Genomic DNA, 16,431 nt, shown 5'->3' with positions numbered 1-16,431 from the left:
TGCTCCCTGGGCCGGTCCCTGCTTCTGAAAGCAGCCAGGCCGGGAAGAGCCTCCCTGGGCCCCGGTGGACCCCCGTCCCCAGGGCCCGGATGCTTGGCTGGCTTGCAGGACGGGGGTACCCGCATCCTGGGGCCCGCCGGACAGAGCACGAGCCCCAGTCCCAGCTTCCAAAGGCCCAGTCCCATCTTCCGATCCCGGGGGAGGGCACGGAGGCAGTCGAATCTCCCTCGGCCCATGGACACGGCGAAGCTGCTGCCAGTGGGGATGTAACACCCTCCACCGGAGCGGAGGGCCACCTGCCACCCGCCACCCCAAAGCCTTCCCAGCTGACCCGGAGCCGGTCATGGCACACCACCACAGAGGAAATGCGCCCTGTGGGGGCCAGGTAGGACCTAGGTGCCGGTCCCACGGAGGGGATCTGGAACTACTGGGCCACCGACCTTCCCGCCGTGTTGAATCCTCCGAGTGGACTGCACGGACCCCATCCGTTTACCTCTCGGCGGGTTCACGCCCTCTTGAACTCTCTCTTCAAAGTTCTTTTCAACTTTCTCTTCCGGTACTTGTTGGCTATCGGTCTCGTGCCTGTATTTAGCCTTAGATGGAGTTTACCACCCACTTTGGGCTGCATTCCGAAGCAACCCGACTCCGAGAAGATCCGATCCCAGCGAGCCGGGTGCCGCTACCGGCCTAACACCGTCTGCGGGGTGAGCCTTGATCAGAACGACTTGGGGCCCTTTGAGCGACGCCGGGGAGCACACGCCCTCGTTCCCCAGATTGCATCTGGAGGGGTTTCGCCCTCGCCGTGAAGCCGCCTGCAGAGGAGGGTGGCCGAGGCACGTGCGCGTGGCCAGCCAGTGGGATACCACAGAAGGCCACGCGCGGCACGCAGCCAGGCGCCCAGGGACGGTCCCGGGGCAGGCCGGTTGTCAGACTCATTCTCAGGGCGAGGCGTGCCGGCGGCATACCTCCACGGCAGGAACCGGCGAGGGACCCTGCCACGGGCGATCGGGGGGTCTGACCTTGTGAGGGGATGAATGGGAAGCGGAGCTCACCCTGTGACGGCCCCAGCAGTGTCCCAGGGAAGCCCCGGGGCGATTGACGATCGAGCGACCCTCAGACAGGCGTAGCGCCGGGAGGAACCCGGGGCCGCAAGGTGCGTTCGAAGTGTCGATGATCAATGTGTCCTGCAATTCACACTAATTCTCGCAGCTTGCTGTGTTCTTCATGGGCGTCTCTTGACCCACCAGGTCGGTCGCTCCCCCTCCGCACAGCTCCACCTGTGTCCCTGCCCCAGCTGCCATTGCTGAGGAATCGTAAGTTTGTTCATCTTCCGCCTACTGTTTTACTGTATTGCCTGTATTTTCTTAGTTGTGTCTGTGACCGCTGTTGTCTGTCTTCCCCCGCTGCCTGCATGTGGTCCTTGCCCGTTTTCTTTACATCTGTACCCCTCACTGTCCCCGTGTCTCTTCCCGGTTTTCCTTTCTGTACCCCTCGCTGCCCTGTGTCCCTCTGCCTGGTTTTTCCCTTCTGGTCCCCTCGCTGCCCCCGTGCCTTGCTGCCCGCTTTTGCCTTCTGTTTCCCAGCTGCCCGGTATTTGTGTCCTTTTTGCCTTCTGTGCCACTCGTTTTTCACTGACTTCTGTGCCCTTTGCTTTTTGTGCCTCTTGTTACCCCATCGTTTTTGTGCCCCTTCTGTGCCACTCATTTTTTATTGATTTCTGTGCCTTTTGCCTCCTGTGCCATTCGTTTCCCCCTCATTTTTGTGCCCCTTCTGTGCCACTCATTTTTTGATTTTTTTTGTGCCCTTTTGCCCTATTCTGTGCCCTTTTTCCAGTCCCTAATCGCCCCCGCCTCTGAGTCCCCTGCGGCCCCGCCCCCTGACTACCCACTGCCCATTTGCTGCCCCCCCTCCCTGCTGCTCCCTCCCACCTCCCCATATATGCCGGCCGCTGCGCGGGCCGCGCCGAAGGCGCGCCTAAGGCATGCCCGTCTGCGCCAGAACCCCTGGCCCCCCGCTCCCGCCACGACTGCCGCCGCTACGATGCCAGCACACTCTACGCCCTCAACCCCGGACGGACCCACACCTGCTTCAAGGCTGCCCCGAAACGCACACACTGTCCCTTCACCTGCCGGAACTGCAGCTACACCAGCCTCAGAACCAACCAACCACCCGCCAAGAATGACCGCACCCACCTGCGATGCATACTACTGAACACCCGCTCCATGCGCAAACACGCCGTCGAGCTCTGGGACCTGCTCGACACAACGTCCCCGGACGTCACCTTCCTGACAGAGACCTGGTTGAACGACGACTCCGCACGCGACATCGCCATAGCCATCCCAGACTGCTACAAGATCACCCGCCGAGACCGCACCAACGGAGTCGGAGGAGGAATCGCCATCGTCCACAAGAACCGCATCAGGGTCGTGACTAGCACCGACGAACACATGCACTTCCAGATCCACACAGACACCAACTCCACCCTCAGAGGCACCCTCGTCTACCGACCCCCCGGACCCTGCTCCCAGTTCAGTGACTCCATCGCCCACTTCATCAGCACGCACGCCCTGACCTCCACCGACTACATCCTCCTCAGACACTTGTACTTTCACCTTGAGAACAACGACAACAACTCCACAACCCTGATCGATAACCTCGCCAACCTCGGACTAAAGTAACTCGTCACAACGCCCACCCACTCCGCCGGCCACATGCTCAACCCAGTCTTCTCCTCAAGCCTGCACGTCTGTCAGCCACACCACCGAACTCCTCTGGACCGACCACCACTGCATCCACTTCACCTTCCAGAAACCCACCACACACCACCGCACCCAACAGATCCCCCTCCGTCAGCATAGGTGACAATATCCACCCCGAAGGTTTCAGCAATATGGGCTAGGGGTTCCATATAAAGGTTGAACAAGGTGGGGCTCAAACTGGAGCCTTGTGGAACCCCATGGGTCAGCTTGCGAGGGGAAGATTTAAAAGGGGGGCAGTGCATTTGAAAACTCCTGTTATCTAGGGTGGATTTTATCCAGGCAAGGGCGGATCCCTTCACTCCCATGTCCGAGAGGCGAGACAGCAGCGTTGTGTGCATCACGGTGTCAAAAGCTGCACTAAGGTCTAGTAGAACCAACGCTGCTGTCTGGCCTTCATCCGCCATCTGTCTAAGGCATTCGGTGGAGTAGAGGACGGCTGATTCCGTCGAGTAGCCAGCTCTGAACCCCGATTGGGATTCTTCCTCTAGATAGGTCATAAGTTGGCCGTTGACCACTTTTTCCAAGATTTTCGAGCAAAAGGGAAGAAGGGACGAAGATTTTGAAGTTGGGAAATGTGGGTGTTAGGTTTTTTTTTCAGTGGGATGACCTGGGCTGTTTTCCATGCATCAAGCACATGGCATTCTTGGAAGGAGAGGTTAGCAATAAAAGTGATCTGATCAATCATGCTATCCAAGACTCCCTTACAGCGTTTGGGGGGACACACGTCACAGGGACAGCCAGATTGTATGCTGTAAGCAATGGTCAGCAGTTCCTGTCTTTTGGGTACTTTAAAATGTGTTAGACGGGGTCTGATGGTAGAGTTGTTTATGGCTTCCACTTGTTTGCTAGAGACGTCACTGTTGTTTGTGAAAGTGGTATGTATTTTATCAACCTTGCCAACAAAATAATCAGCTATGGAGTCACATAGCTCGCTGGAGTAGGTGTCTTGCGCTTCGAGTCTGGCCGGGACCGTTAGCTCTTTATAGATGGTGAAGAGTTCTCTGGTGGGATTGTCGGCGGATTCTATTCTACTCTTAAAGTTGGCGCCTTTCACTGTTCTTATCAGTTTATGATATTTATTAAGTTCTGTTCTATAAAGTAGCTTGCTTTTATGGTTGTAGTTTTTCCTCTATTGTCTTTCCAGATTTTTACATCTAACTATTTTGAGTTCCTCAGAGAACCAGGGGGCAGTTTTAGTATGTCTTGCGGGCGGTTTGTGTGTCCAGGGTGCTACCGTGTCTAACGCGATGGACACCCATGTTTCATAGTTATTCCATGCCTCCTGTAAGGTATTACTAGGGGGTGGGGACTTTTCGAGTAGAGCAAGTTTAAATGTTTCCTGATTAAATTTTTTCCAGTCTCTACGTTTCTGGGATAGGGGTTTGTTAGTTCTGGATTCTGAAGAAGTATCTTCTATTTCAAACGGGACTATAAAGTGGTCTGACCAGATAATCTTGATCGGGGGAGAGACCTTAACACCCTCCCAATTGGCAAAGATAGGATCTAAAAGATGGCCTTGTTGGTGCGTGGGGGAGTTGGATTGTAGGTTGAGTTCCAGGGCTTTCAGTGCTTCTGCCACATCTTGTGCCTCCCTGCAATCCGCAGTGTCGAAATGGAGGTTAAGATCACCTAAAATGAGACATTTTTTATATCGTAGTGCTGGCTGGGTGATCCGTTCTATGAGTTGGTCGCCGTACTGAGCTGCCCCTCCGGGCGGGCGGTATATAAGTAGCCCGTTAATGATATTTTTGGTCCCTGCTTTATTGCAAAAAAACCTCCCTCGCTGTTAGGTAGCGAAGCCTTCAATAGGGTACATTCTAAATCTGCTTTATGCAAAAGAGCAAGCCCCCCTCCTCTCTGATTTTGTCTGTCTAATCTGAGTATACAGTAGCCAGAAGGGGTGGCTTCCAGAATTTCGGGCGACGAGGTTTCGTCAAGCCATGTCTCGGTGAGAAATAGAACATCTGGACGACTCTGTCAATAGATCATGTATTTCCATTTTATGTTTTTTCAGAGATCTACAGTTTAGTAGCAACATTTTTAGCTTGGCTGTCGTCCGCTTTTCCTTTAGCGGAAGTTGGAAAGTACTTTTGCAATTTTTGCAGACGAAGGGTGAAGCGTCCGCCTGCACTGTATGGAAGCAACCATCTTTAGGTATTGGGCATAGAGATAAAAGTTTTTGTTTTGTATAGTGTATATCCTGTCTATGTGCTGCCGGGCTGGAGAGCCAGGGGGTATGGCCCCGGTCGGCCGCGGACGGGCGCAGATGGGCTTGCCTTTGGCGCGCCGCCGGCGCGTTCGCGCCATCGCCCTAGATATAGCGCGAGGGAGGCAGACGCTAGAACTGCTCCCTGCACTACACCCAAGATGGCGGCCGCGTCGGGAGGGAATCAGGTGAAACCTTAATGTTAGCAGCACAGCACACTGATTTAAGAACAGATAAAAACAGGAAGCAAAATAAAAGCAGTTAAGAAGCCCGTAATCAATAGCCCCAAGTCAGCATGAGAACACAATAAAAAGTACAGTTTAAAAAACGCTATCTATTTATGTAAAACACTCGACAGATTGACACGCAAAGCAGTGATCACTTCCCTAACACTCTCGGCTCAAGCCTCAAGAGTGGCGACCTTAGACACTGGAAGACTGCGCCAACACCCTCGCCCCGCTGAAGAAACCCCCCACAGACACACCAGCAAGAGGGCCAGCTGGTTCACCCCAGAACTCCTAGCCTCCAAGCAAGCCTGCCGGAAACTAGAGAAGAAATGGCACAGCGAACAAACTCCGGACAACCGCGCAGCACACAAGGACGCCATCCGTAACCACCACCACCACCTCATCAGGGCCGGTAAGAGAACCTCGTTCAAAGACAGCCTCGTCAACAACGCACACAATAGCAAGGAGCTCTTCAACATCGTGAAGGAACTCTCCAACCCCAGCTCCAACACAGACATCCCGCCGTCACAAGCCCTGTGCGACTCCCTCGCCACCTTCTTCCACCGCAAGATAGCAGACATCCACGACCGCTTCAACACCCAGACAGACCCAACAGACAGCAACACAACAGACCCTCCGCACACCATCGACCACAACCCCCTGCTAGCCGGGGCCAACGTGAGCATCGATGACGCCATCAAGACCATGAGCACAAGCTCTCCGTCAGATCCTTTCCCGCACCACGTCTTCAACAAAGCAAGCAGCTCCATCGCACCCCACCTGCGCAATGTCCTCAATCTCTCCCTCGAGACCGCGACCTTCCCAGAGAGCTGGAAACACGCCGAGATCAACGCCCTACTGAAAAAACCCAAGGCTGATCCAAGAAACCTCAAGAACTTCCGGCCCATCTCTCTGCTCCCCTTCCCGGCCAAGGTCATCGAGAAAATTGTCAACAGGCAGCTAACCCGAAGAAAATAGAATCCTGGACCCTTCCCAGTCAGGGTTCCGCAGCAACCTCAGCACCGAGACCGCCCTCATCGCCGCCACCGACGACGACAGGACCCTGCTGGACAACGGCGAGACCGCAGCACAAATCCTCCTAGACCTCTCCGCCGCCTTCGACACCGTCTGCCACCACACATTACGCGCACGCCTCCACACTGCAGGGATCCGAGACAAGGCGCTGGAATGGACCACTCTCCGGCAGAACCCAGAGCGTCCGCCTCCCCCCTCATTCCGGTCCGAAGCCTCCGAGATCATCTGCGGCGTACCCCAGGGATCCTCCCTCAGCCCAACACTGTTCAACATTTACATGGCCCCGCTTGCGCATGTCGCCCGCCAGCACGACCTCAACATAATCTCCTACGCCGACGACACTCGACTGATCCTCTCCCTCACCAAGGACCCCATCACAGCCAAAGCCAACCTCCACGAAGGAATGAAGGCCGTCGCCGACTGGATGAAGACCAGCCGTCTGAAGCTGAACTCGGACAAGACGTAGGTCCTCATCCTCTAATCCAACCCTTCAGCCTGGGACGACTCCTGGTGGCTGACGGGACTGGGAGCAGCCCCGACACCCACCGACCACGCACGCAACCTGGGAATCATCCTCGACTCAACGCTCTCAATGACCAAGCAGGTCAACGCCGTCTCCTCCTCCTGCTTCAACAAGATCTACAGATGGATCCCGACAGATCCAAGATAGACCGTCACCCAGACCCTTGTCAGCAGCAGACTCGACTACGGAAACGCCCTCTATGCGGGAGCCCCGACCAAGCTCATCAAACGACTACAACGCATCCAAAATGCCTCTGCATGACTGATCCTCGACGTACCACGCCACAGCCATATCACCCCCCACCTGAGGGACCTGCACTGGCTCCCCGTCAGCAAGAGGATATCCTTCAAGCTCCTCATCCACGCACATAAGGCACTCCACAAGACCGGCCCAGCCTACCCATGGGGGCGAGGGAGGGGGCTCCCGGAGCGACGGGAGCAGGCAGCCCTGCAGCTGCCGATCCCTCCCAGGGTAACCCAGGAGGGACCACACAAGTCTTCAAACCCCTCAGCCTGGCCACATGGGACCGGGTCAAACCGGGTACCTGGCAACGAGGGAGGGTCACCCCACCTGCACATCAGCCGCCCGTCGCCGGGCGGCCCCGAGCTGTGCCAGCGGGCTAGCGATCAGCCCACCACCACCCTCGCCTGGGTCGGAGGTGCCAGAAGGGAAGAGCCAGGCGGCTCCTCATCCCACACGCCTCCAACCGAGAGGAGCTGGGGTCCCCTCGCAGGCCCTTGGCCCCTTCTCTTCCAGGCCACCCTGCCGCACGAGAAGGGACGCTCCTCGGTCAGCGGGAACCCGGGCAGGCCGGGACTCAGGTGCAGGAGGGCCCAGCCGCCAGGGCCATTTCGAGGGAGGGGTGGTACCCACAAGGGATTGCACTGCCATTCGGTCCCCCCCCCCCACCGCTGGGGGAGATGTGCTGGGTGAGCTTGGGTTCCGTCTCAGAGAGGGACAGGGGATAGGGGCTGCCCCCCATCCCTCACCCGAGCGCCCCATGTGGCAGCAGACCGCTCCACCGGCCGGGGCGCGCCAGGGCAGGGCCGTTCCCTGTGCCTACGGTGCATGCTTGCAGGAGGCGGCCGAAGGCTTTGGGCTGGCGCCGTCGGTCGCTCGGGCCGCTCCGCCGTTGATGATCTTTCCGCAGGTTCACCTACGGAAACCTTGTTACGACTTTTACTTCCTCTAGAAAGTCAAGTTTGATCGTCTTCTCGGCGCTCCGCCAGGGCCGTTGCCGACCCAGCGGGGCCAATCAGAGGACCTTACTAAACCATCCAATCGGTAGTAGCGACGGGCGGTGTGTACAATGGGCAGGGACTTAATCAATGCAAGCTTATGACCCGCACTTACTGGGAATTCCTTGTTCATGGGAAATAATTGCAATCCCTATCACAAACGGGGTTCCGCGGGTTACCCGCACCTGTCGGCGCACGTTCAGCCCCGGACATTTAAGTTCATTACTGACCTGTTATTTCTCGATTTCGTGTGGCTGAACGCCACTTGTCTCTCTAAGAAGTTGGATGCCGACCGCTGGGGGTCGCGTAACTAGTTAGCATGGAGGAGTCTCGTTCGTTATCGGAATTAACCAGACAAATCGCTCCACCAACTAAGAATGGTCATGCACCACCAGCCACAGAATCGAGAAAGAGCTATCAATCTGTCAATCCTTACCGTGTCCGGGCCGGGTGAAGTTTCCCGTGTTGTCAAATTAAACCGCAGGCTCCACTCCTGGTGGTGCCCTTCCGTCAATTCCTTAAGTTTAAGCTTCGCAACCATCCTCAAATCCACCCCCCCCACCTCCACCGGAACCCAAAGGGTTTGGTTTCCCGGAAGCTGCTTGGCGGGTCATGGGAATAACGCCGTCGGATCACTAGTCGGCATAGTTTATGGTCGGAACTACGAACTACGACGGTACCTGATCGTCTTCGAACCTCCGGCTTTCATTCGTGATTAATGAAAACATTCTTGGCAAATGCTTTCACTTTGGTTCGTCTTGCGCTGGTCCAAGAATTTCACCTCTAGCGGCACAATACGAATGCCCCCGGCCGTCCCTCTTAATCATTGCCCCAGTTCCGAAACCAACAAAATAGAACCGGAGTCCTATTCCATTATTCCTAGCTGAAGTATTCAGGCGACCGGCCTGCTTTGAACACTCTAATTTCTTCAAAATAAATGCTTCGGACCCCTAGGACACTCAGGCCAGAGCATCAAGGGAGCGCTGAGAGGCAGGGGCTGGGACAGGCGGTAGCTCGCCTTGCGGCGGACCGACAGCTCGATCCCGAGATTCAACTACGAGCTTTTTAACTGCAGCAACTTTATTATACGCTATTGGAGCTGGAATTACCATGGCTGCTGGCACCAGACTTGCTCTCCAATGGATCGTTGTTAAAGGATTTAAAGTGTACTCATTCCAATTACAGGGCCTCAAAAGATTCCTGTATTGTTATTTTTCGTCACTACCTCCCCGAGTCGGGAGTCCGTAATTTGCGCGCTTGCTGCCTTCCTTGGATGTGGGAGCCGTTTCTCAGGCTCCCTCTCTGGAATCGAACCCTGATTCCCCGTTACCCGTGGTCACCATGGTAGGCACAGGAAGTACCATTGAAAGTTGATAGGGCAGACATCCGAATGTATCGTTGCCGTCACAGGGACGTGCAATCGGCCCGAGGTTATCTAGAGTCACCAAAGCGGCCGGGCGAGCCCGGATTGGTCTTGGGCTGATAAATGCACTCATCCCGGGAGGTCAGCGCTCGTCGGCATGCATAAGCTCTAGAATTACCACAGTTATCCAAGTAACAGGTTGAGCGATCAAAGGAACCATAACTGATTTAATGAGCCATTCACAGTTTCACTGTACCAGCCGTGTGTACTTACACGTGCATGGCTTAATCTTTGAGACAAGCATATGCTATTGGCATATCAACCAGGTAGCGCACCCCTCCATCTCTCGGGAGCCTGCCAGGGGAAGGAGCCCACCGGCCTGGGTGGGAGGGCTCACTGGAAGGGTGTGGAGAGGTGCGGTCGCATGGGCACTGGCAGGCCCAGCCGTCTCCCCCGTGAGGGAGAGGCAGGCTGAGGCGCAGCCTGAGCGAGACGCAGGGGTGCCGGAGCCTGGCGGCACCCCTCGAAACGGTCATTCTGAGCTGCTGTGGAAATGTGCTGGGCTGAGAGGGGTGACAGCGTGGCGCACGGTGCCTTCAGACCTGCTGGGCAGCAGCATCCAAGGGCCTGGCGCCACCCGACCCCTTCTGGTGGGGCACGAGCTTCTGGGGCCGCTCGGCCTTCACTCTGCTGGGTAGGGTGAAGGGCTTCCCGCCAGGCGGCAGGTCCTAGAGTCAGACGTCCATGCGCGGTGGAAGCGCTTTGCTTGAAACAGCCGAGGCTGGCCAAGCAGTCCATCCCTAAACGGACCGAGAGTGCCCAATCGATCAGAGTACGGCTGGGGCATCCTCTTGGCAGGCCAACCTGCGCAGGGGATATGCTGGCTTAGCATCCCTGCCTGCTCCCAGGGCAAGCAGACTCGCCGGACCTCACGGTGATCTGACTGAGCAAACTCAGACAAAAAGGACTATCGGGAAGGGGCTGAGAGGCAGGTGCATACCCGGGCCCCTGGGGGCCCGACGTGCAGGCCCGAGTGCTGCCTTCCCCCGTCTCAGCATCGCCGCACCTCACGGAGGTCTGACTGAGCAAACTCAGAGAAAAAGGACCATCGGGAAGGGGCTTTGAGGCAGGTGCGTACCCAGGCCCCTGGGGGCCCCAGCAGGCGGGCCCGGGTGCTGTTTTCCCCCGTCTCCGCATCGCCGGACCTCACGAAGGTCTGACTGAGCAAACTCTGAGAAAAGGACCATCGGGAAGGGGCTGAGAGGCAGGTGCATACCCAGGCCCCCGGCGGGCGCGCCCGGGTGCTGCCTCCCCCTGTCTCTGCATCGCCGGACCTCACGAAGGTCTGACGGAGCAAACTCAGAGAAAAGGACCATCGGGAAGGGGCTGAGAGGCAGGTGCGAACCCGGTCCCCTGGTGGCCCCGGCGGGCGGGCCGGGTGCTGCCTTCCCCTGTTTCAGAATCGCCGGACCTCACATAGGTCTGATTGACCATCTCCCTAGTAATTCGGAGGAAAATTACCCCGCTTTCTTGGAATCCGTGCACACGAGGTGACAGAGGGGACCCAAGGCCTGAAAGTACCCGACCTCCTGGAGCCCTGGCAGGGATCGGGGAGGCAAATGAGCCCTTATCTGGACTTCCAGGGAAGCCCGGCCATCTGGTCACCCCTTAGGAAAGTATTGCGTGCGACCAGATGGCCGAGGGGATAGGTGCGACCAGATGGCCGAGCACGAAAGGGAAGCCATCTGGTTGCTCTGTGCCCCCACGAAAGAGTGAGTGAGTGAGCGGGTGCTGGGGCATGGGGACCAGAGGCCCAGGGCCCAAGCCATGGAGGCTGTGAGGGGGACCCGCCGGGCCCAGAGACCGCGGACACCTTGACAAGCAGGGAAGGCCTCTACGGGACCAACGGACCCCTGTCCTGGGCCCCTGGTGGAGCAGCAGACCAGGGGACGGGGTCCAGGGCCGGAGCACCCGACCCAGGGCCTAGCAGGGCCCCTGGACCCAGCCGGGGCTCCCAAGCCCAGAGGCGCAGGGGAATCCTCCCCGGGCCAGCCGGACCCCGTCCCGTGCACCCTGCCACGCGGCAGGACCGAGGACTGACCCCGGGGTGGGGAGGCCGCCATCCCCGGTACCCCTGGGAGCCGCTGAACCCAGCTGAGCAGGGGGAGGCTCCCCGGGCATGAGAGAACTCCGTCCCAGGCCTTTGGTGGGCCGGCAGACTGGGCCCAGGGCGGGAGCACCCGACCCAGTGCCCGACGGGGCCCTTGGACCCAGCTGGGGCTCCCAGGCCTGGAGGCGCAGGGGAAGCCTCTCCAGGCCCTCTGGACACGCCTCACCAGGCCCGCCAGACACCATCCCAGGCACCCTGCCACGCGGCAGGACTGAGGATGGAGCCCGGGGTGGGGAGGCCACCCTCCCCGGGACCACAGGGAGCCCCTGAACCCAGCCGAGCAAGGAGAGGCTCCCCGGGCAAGATGGAACCCCATTCTGGGCCTGTGGCAGGGCAGCAGGCCAGGGGACGGGGCCCAGGTCTGGAACACCTGAGCCGGGGCCCGGCGGGCCCCTGGACCCAGCCGGGGCTCCCAGGCCCAGAGCCAAAGGGGTAGCCTCCCTGGGCCTGCGGGACCTTGTTCGGGCACCCGGCCACGCAGCAGGACGGAGCCTGGGGTGTGGAGGCTGCCCGACCCAGGGCCCTTGGACCCAGCCGGCAGGGAGAGGCTCCCCGGGCCCGCCGGACCCCATCTAGGGCAGCCTGCCACGCGGCAGGCCCAAGGACGGACCCAGGGCTCGGGTGGCGTCCTGGCCCGTCCAGCTGCCGGCTGAGGCCGAGAGGGGTCCCAGAGTACCTTGGCCCTAGCAATCCGGAGGAAGGCTACCCCCCTTTCTGGTAACCTGAGCGCACCGCAAGACTGAGGGGACCCTAGGCGCGGACGCGCCCGACCTCCTGGAGCCCTCGCTGGGATCGGGGAGGCAAATGAGCCCTCATCGGGACTTCCAGGGCAGCCCGACCATCTGGTCGCCCCATTGGAAAGCATTGTGTGCGACCAGATGGCCAAGGGGAAAGGTGCGCCCAGATGGCCGGGACCGAAAGGACTCCCATCTGCCTGCCCGAACCTTCGCGGTAGGGCTTCCGCCTGCCCACGCAGGGCTCGGGGGCTCCGCTTCCCAGGGGCTCGGTGACCCCGGCTGGGCCTCAGGCACGGGGAGGACCACCGGAGCTCTTTGGCCCAGATGCCCGGGAGTGGACTGCCCGGGACCCTTGGAGCCCATCCCAGGCACTTTGCCATGCCGTGGGCCGGAGGAGGGAGCCCCGGATGCCTGGGAGGTGTTGCCCAGGCATAGCCCATCTGGTCCCCGGCAGAGAACTGCCAGCCCGGGAGGGGTGTTCCGGCATACCCTGCCCTTAGTAATCCGGAGGAAAGCCACCCCTCTTTCTGTGCACCGAGTAACAGAGGGGACCCAGGCGCGGAGGCGCCTGACCTCCTGGAGCCCTGGCTGGGATCGGGGAGGCGAATGGGCCCCCATCGGGACTTCCAGGGTGGCCCGACCATCTGGTCGACCCATTGGAAAGCATTGCGTTCGACCAGATGGCCGAGGGGAAAGGTGCGACCAGATGACCGGGACCGAAAGGACTCCCATCTGCCCGCGCCGAGCCTTCCCGGTAGAGCTCCCGACTGCCCTAGCAGGGCTCGGGGGCTCAGAGACCCCGGTTTGGCCTCAGGCACATGGAGGCCCGCAGGAGCTCTCGGGGCCTGCACGCCGGTGGGAGGGCTGCCTGGGACCCATGGAGCCCATCCTGGGCACTTTGCCACGCTGCGGGCTGCCGAAGGAGGGGGCCACGGACGCCTGGGATGTGTTGCCCGGGCATAGCCCATCTGGTACCCGGCAAAGAACCGCCAGTCCTGGAGTGGTGTCCCGGCATACCCTGCTCCTACTAATCCAGAGGAAAGCTACCCCTCTTTCTTGGAACCCGTGCGCACCGCGAGACTCGGGGATCCCTGGGCGCGAACGTGCCCGACCTCCTGGAGTCCTGGCTGGGATCCGGGAGGCAAATGAGCCCCCATCGGGACTTCCAGGGCAGCCCGGTCATCTGGTCGCCCCATTGAAAAGCATTGCGTGCGACCAGATGGCCGGGACCGAAAGGACTCCCATCTGCCCGAGCCGAGCCATAGCGATGGGGGCTCCCAAACCCCAGGCCCTGACCAAAACCCAGGTACTGGGGCCGGTCCCTGCTTCTCATCCTAGCCAGGCTGGGGAGAACGGGGAGCCTGCCCGGGCACGAGGGACTCCTGTCCCGGGACACAGACCCTCAGGACGTGCGCTCGTTTTCCACACATTTTTTCAAAAATTCTGCTTGGGGGCGCTATGCCAATTCTGCCCAGCCCTAGTTTTGTTCATTTTATCTTTGGATCACCAAGGCCTTGCAGTGGGCAGTATTAAAGTGTATTCGTTGGCCCTTTTGGGATTTCGCCATTTGTCCGAACTATCCTTATTTAAATCACCTGTTGTGATTTATAATGTGTTTTACACGTTTCCTCCCAAACCATTTATGATGCCCCAGTGGGATGTTAATTTGGTCTTGACATTTTTTATATGAATGCACTTCAAGCAGATGCTTGCTGCGTCTCCTGACTTTAAAGACTTCCTCCTCATTGCAATTACTTCAGTTTGTCATGGAAGTTCCAGCACTGTTGGTGCGACCTCCCTATACCATCTTATTTCCAGGCAAATTGTTGCTGAAGGCTCAGGCACCCTACTTGCCTAAAGTTCAGCTTTCTTCTACGTGGGACAATCCCTCACCCTACCAGCATTCCTTACCCCTCTCATCCCCTGAAAAGAGAAGAAGCAGCTTTATGGACTGAATCCTAAAAGGGTGCATACATTTTTATATTGATCATACCAAAGAACATTGTGTGGACGATCAACTCTTTGTGAGCTTCTCTGGGGCGAAAAAAGGGTCAGTCTGCGCAGAAGAGGACCCGGTCTGTCAAAGTAGATAGTCCTCTGCATTGAGATCAATCAGATAGTATTTGATTGGCACAACTCATCACCCCGGGGGTAGGTATCCAGGCACTGTGCTGCAGGTCTCAGTCAAAGTGCCAGGTCTTGAGTCCCTTCCTGGAGTGGTTCAGCGAGGGTGAAGTGCAGAGGTGAAGAAAGAGGCTGTTACAGGCATTGGCGGCGAGGTGAGAAAATAAGCATCCTCCTTGCAGTTTCGGCGAATACATAGTATCTTGGCGAGGTATGCGGAGTGAAGGTTTCTGGATGGTTGTTGGAAGGTCAGGTGGTGGCTCATATAGTGTGGTACTTGGTTGTGGAGGGTTTTGTAGGCATGGGTCAGGAGCATGAACTGGCATCTCTTCTGGACAGGGAACCAGTGTAGGTCCTTTAGGTGCTGGATGATGTGTCTCCTCTTCAGCAGGTTGAGGATCAGCCTAGCTGCTGCATTCTGGATGGTCTGGAGTCTTACCATGAGTTCGGGGGTTGTGGCGACATAGAGGGTGTCACCGTAGTCGAGCCAAGTGATGTGACAGTTTTCCAGGTGCCAATGGGGAGCCATCTGAAGATTTTCCGGACCATGTGGATCGTGTGGAAGCAGGCTGAGGCGACACCGTTGACTTGACGTTTCATGTAGAGTTCACTGTCAAGTATGATGCCGAAGTTGTGTGCGTGGTCTTTTGGTGGGTTTTTCAGGGTGGGAATAGGTCCGAGCTCCGCTGGCCACCACGAGTCGTTCCAAAGGGCGGTGTGTCTGCTGAAGATCAGGACTCCCGTTTTGTACATGTTGAGTTTGAGATAGTTGTCTATCATCCATGTTGTGACGATATCATGTAGTTGTGGAAGTTGGTCTTCGTCAGGGTGGGATTCGCTGAGAGTGAGAGGACGAGTTGGGTGTCAGCGTAGGGAGATGATGTTGATGTGTGATCTGATGATATCTGCAAGTGGTGTCATGTTGATGTTGAAGAGGATGGGGCTGAGCCTTGGGGTACTCCGCAGATGGTGTCCTTGGGGTGCGAGGTGAGGAGGGATAGACTTTCTGGGTGTGTCCCATTAGGAAGGATACCATCCATCTGAATGAGTCATCTGTAATTCCAATCTGGCAAAGTCGGTTGAGTGTGCTGTGGAAGACAGTGTTGAAAGCTGCGGAGAGGTCCAGGAGGATATGGGCGGACGATTCCCCTCTGTCGAGTAGGGCTTGAATGTCGTCTGTTGCTGCAATAATGGCTCTCGGTGCTGTGGTTGGTTCTGAAGCCTGATTGGGAGGGGTCCTGTAATTTGTGTCTTTCCAGGTGATCGGTGAGTTGGAGGTTGATGGCCTTCTCCAGGCCTTTAACGGGGAAGGGGAGGAGGGAGATGGAACGGTAGTTTTGGAGATCTCTGGGGTCAGCTGATGGTTTCTTGAGATGGAGCCTGACCTCAGCTTGCTTCCTTTTTTAAAATTTTTGTTTATTAATGCATGTTGAACGTTGATATACAAAACTATTATAATTCACAGTCTGAAGGAAGGGGAGAGAGAGAGAGAGAGAAAGGAACAAAGAAATATCAAAAGTATGCATTACTTTTTATAAGTTTCTCCCCTAGGGCCTGCCCAGTTGGGCTGGACCGCTCACCCACCCATCCCACCCCCCATGGTTGGCAATAAACAACCTATTTGCCTGGTTTTACATTTTAAATTGTCTTGGTTCCCTTTTAATGATTTGGCCCCTTTTCTTCAATCCATCTAGTCTGAGGTGCCCACATTTTTAGACCCTTTGTTTGAGAGTGTAATCCCCTTTTAGTGTATATATAGCTTTTTTGAGATTATAGATATCTAAAAAACAAGATAACCATTGCTGAAACGAGGGTGGGTTAGGATCCAACCATGCGGATGCAAGACATAAAGGTAGTATCGCCATACCAATGAATACCAATCCTTCTCTAAACTTCCCCTGAGTATTCTGGGCGACACCAAGTCCTATCAAGGTGTAGGAGAGAGGATACATTTGACGCCGAGGGATACCTTAAAGAAATTGGTAATGTCTTGCTTAAGTTTACGGAGGGCATTACAAGAGGCAAAGATATGCATTAGATCTGCCTGTA

General features: G+C 57.3%; 2 pseudogenes; both read right to left on the bottom strand.

The window, feature by feature from the left end:
* Nucleotides 1-1,107: 1,107 nt before the first annotated feature.
* LOC146857797 (5.8S ribosomal RNA) lies at nucleotides 1,108-1,264 on the bottom strand (annotated as a pseudogene).
* A 6,619-nt stretch (nucleotides 1,265-7,883) lies between these two features.
* Nucleotides 7,884-9,680, bottom strand: LOC146857796 (18S ribosomal RNA; annotated as a pseudogene).
* Between the last annotated feature and the right edge of the window lie 6,751 nt (nucleotides 9,681-16,431).

The sequence above is a fragment of the Triturus cristatus genome, chromosome 3_2, assembly GCF_964204655.1.
Source record: "Triturus cristatus chromosome 3_2, aTriCri1.1, whole genome shotgun sequence".
Taxonomy (NCBI): Eukaryota; Metazoa; Chordata; class Amphibia; order Caudata; family Salamandridae; genus Triturus; species Triturus cristatus.
The sequence above is the reverse complement of the archived record's forward strand: the minus strand, read 5'-3'. Positions and strand labels throughout refer to the sequence as shown.